Source organism: Hevea brasiliensis, chromosome 8 (genome assembly GCF_030052815.1).
Source record: "Hevea brasiliensis isolate MT/VB/25A 57/8 chromosome 8, ASM3005281v1, whole genome shotgun sequence".
In the NCBI taxonomy this organism is placed as follows: domain Eukaryota; kingdom Viridiplantae; phylum Streptophyta; class Magnoliopsida; order Malpighiales; family Euphorbiaceae; genus Hevea; species Hevea brasiliensis.
The window spans coordinates 68791683-68795254 of record NC_079500.1 but is presented as its reverse complement, the minus strand read 5'-3'; the positions used below and the strand labels follow the sequence as shown (position 1 = coordinate 68795254).

Below are 3572 nucleotides of genomic sequence, written 5' to 3'. Positions count from 1 at the left end.
GAATATGGATTATTGGGTTGCCTCTGATTGAAGTTTCCTCCGTTATTCACATAGTTCATCTGTTCTGTGGAGGGTTCATTGAAATTGCTGTATTATGAACTCATGTATTCTCCTCCATAGCTGTCCTCATATTGACTGTTTTTATCAACTGCATTGGCTTGCATTCTTTCTAGTTTCTTTGTGAGCTGATCAAATTGAGCATTTATCATGCTTAGGGCATCTACTTCCAGGACCCCTGCAGTTCTCCTTGCATTTTCTCTTTCATTTGACCTCTCATAATTATGGTATGCAACCCTTTCTAGAAGTTTAAGTGCTTGTGTCATTGTTTTCTCCATTAGATCACCCTTTGCAGCGGAATCAGCTGTGCTCCTTGTACAGGATAGTAATCCATGATAGAAATTCTGCACTAATAGCCAATCTTCTATGCCATGGTGTGGACATTCCCTCTGTAGGTCTTTATATCTTTCCCATGCATCATAGAGTGATTCTCCTTCCTTTTGTCTAAAGATATTGAGCTCAAGCCTTAGTTTTACAGTCTTTGTAGGTGGAAAATACCTTGCTAGAAAAACTTGAGAAAGGCTTTCCCAAATGGTGAACGTTCTAGCCAATTGAGAAAGTAACCACTTCCTTGCTCTATCCCGAAGGGAGAATGGGAATGCTCTGAGTCTTATTGCTTGATCAGACACTCCATTCATCTTGAATGTGTCACATAGGGTAAGAAAGCATTGGAGGTGATAGTGTGGGTCTTCTGTTGGTGAACCTATAAACTTGGTTTGTTGAATCATTTGGAGCCATGCTGGTTTTAATTCAAAGTTGTTGGCTTCCACTGTGGGTCTAGTGACATTGGGCTGAAATCCTTGGACAGATGGGGCTCTGTAATCTCTCAAGAGTCTTAGTCTATCATTATTATCAGCCATGGTTGGAATTTCAGGATCTCGTTGACCGTGCTCTTGATGTTTCCTTTCCCTCCTGATGGCTTTCAGAGTTCTGTCTATCTCTGGATCACAGTCCAAAATTTCTTCTTCTGGCCTTGTTCTGGTCATATACCAGATCGGGCACCTAAGAGAAAAGAAGAGAAATACAACCAGTAAAATAAAATTAGATAATAAATATAATTGCCTAAATCAACTAAATTGCATATATATTGATATTACTAAAAGCAAAAAATCCCCAGCAACTGTGCCAAAAACTTGTTTCGCTATTTTGCAACCACCGCAAGTGCATGGATCGCTAACAAGTAATAAAGTGATGAGTAAAGTATCATTCCCATGAGGATTTTGTTTAGCAAGTACCAATCTACATAGTAATTTTGACTGTCTAGGCTATCGAATACTTAGGGGATGAAGTTTGTGAACCTTAAACACTAGAATGGTAAACTTAAAATGAAATGATTTATTTGAAACAATTCCGGAATTAAAATTTCACACCTGAATCTTGCTATGGATGTTATCTTATTTATTTACTAGTTTTGAGAATCGTTTACCTTGATGGAAATCAATCCTAAGGTATCCTAAGTCCTCTCTCAAGGTACCTAGGGTGTATTCTAATTAACTTGAACCCGACTTTTGTAGCGATCAGATTACTTAAAATCCCTTAAGGTCTTTGACTAATTTTGAAGTTCCACAAAGGCATCAGCCTATGTCTAGGTCAGAATTCCTAGGTTCAAGATCTTGATTTTCTAATATTAATCTTCACCTTTTAGTCCTTCAATTAATATCTACAATCAATACTAAGTGGGTACCAGCACATAGCATGCATTAAGATCACAAGAAATTAAATCAAGGAACAAATATGAAATCCAATAAATAAAATTTAATGTTTATCCATAACAATGATTACAAGCATTACTTTCCCAATTCTAGAATATAAAAACTACTCACTCATGGTGAGTTCAGCAAACATCATGATAAAAGGTAAGAACAGTAAAAAACAAAATTATGTAGAAGAAATAAAGCAATAAAAATCTGTCTAGGGAGATGAAATGAAGGAACCAAAGAGAGTTTGCAGCTTTGATCTTGTGGAACTTTGGCTGCAAGACTCCCCTTGATACTGATATTCCTCTCCTCAAGACGACTGGAGAGAGTGCAAAATGCGAGTCTCTCTAAAACACTTAAAAGTGTTGTTCAAGCCCCCTTCTTGGATGTTTTCTCTTTATATTTATAATAGTTGTTCTAGGGTTTGGTCATTTTTTGAGTCCCAAAAGCCTTAGGAGTCCGATTTGAATCCGTAAACAAGAGCTAGAATTCGGGTTTGAAAACAAGCTGCCGCAAGGTACACGGCTCATGTGTCACTACACGGGTCCCGATGTGTAGGGCCATGTAACTTGTTGAGTGGAACTGCGGAGTCTTGCATTGGCACAAAGAGTTACATGGGTCTGCGCCAACTACACTGGCCTGGTTACACGGGCCGTGTACTATTGTTCCCATAAGGTTCTTCAAGCTTGTGCTCTGCAGAGACTTACATGAGTCTTTGCAGATTACATGGGTCTAATTACACAACCCGTGTACTTTCGTTTCTCCATTGGCTATCTGGCTTTCTTCTGGCAGAAAGTTACACGGGTCTGGGGCTTGGCTTACACGACTCGTGTACTTTGTATTAGCAGCAATACTCAGCCTCTTGACCTCTCCAAGCTTCCTTTTGCACTCCTATACTGTGGGACTTTATCCAAACACCTGAAATGAAGTAGAAAACATGGAATTACGGGCTTTACAATAGAAATTACAAAAACTAATGAAATCAACTACTATGCATGAAAATACTTGCCTAAATGCTATGAGATAGTATACAAACGTGCTTAAAAATATCTATACAATTCAAGTGTATCAGTAATATGAAAATCACAGAAAAGAATAAAAAACCAGTTCAAAAAATTGAATCAAGGTTCCGGAAGCAATTTAATGCTATTGGAAAAACGGATCAAACCGATAAGGGGGCAATTTGGTCAATTCACCCTTAGAGGTCATTCATGGCCTAAATGTCCATTAAAATATAGGAAATTAAATTTATGAAAAAGAATTAAAAAGTGAAGAGGTGTGTAGAGAAAGAAAAGAAAAAGAAAAGAAAATTTCTAATTTTTAATTCTTTTTTGACATCATCTTGACACAATTAAACTTTTAATTTTCTAATTATGAAAATTGGGATAAATATCACATTAAAATACCAATAATTAAAAGAAATTCTATCTTCTTCTTCTTCCTTCCATTCTTGCCGTCCTAATAGCTCTTCTTTCTCCTCCATTTTTCATTCTTCAAAGCTCAAAATTCCCTTGAAATCTCCCTTATTTTCCATAGCTATTTGAGTAAAAGTTTGATAATTGAGTGTGAAAATAAGATTGAGAGCAAAAGAATTGGGAGAAATTTGAAGATTGGAAAGATTGAAGAGAACACCATTAAAGGTAAGTTGATTTTAAGTTTTCTTGTTATATATTAATTGTATTAATTGAAATTGAGTTCAAACATATAGAAATAACTTAAGAAAGCATGGAAAAAAAATGCCTATATAAAACCCATGATTTTCGGCCAGCTTTGGGATGTTGGGGAAATGATGTGTCTCATTTCAATTAATCATGTATT

General features: G+C 36.4%; 1 non-coding gene across 1 annotated transcript; it reads left to right on the top strand.

The window, feature by feature from the left end:
- Positions 1 to 423: 423 nt before the first annotated feature.
- Positions 424 to 530, top strand: LOC131182573 (small nucleolar RNA R71). The gene has a single exon (XR_009150837.1). It is a non-coding gene; the product is annotated as a small nucleolar RNA R71 (small nucleolar RNA).
- Positions 531 to 3572: the final 3042 nt, after the last annotated feature.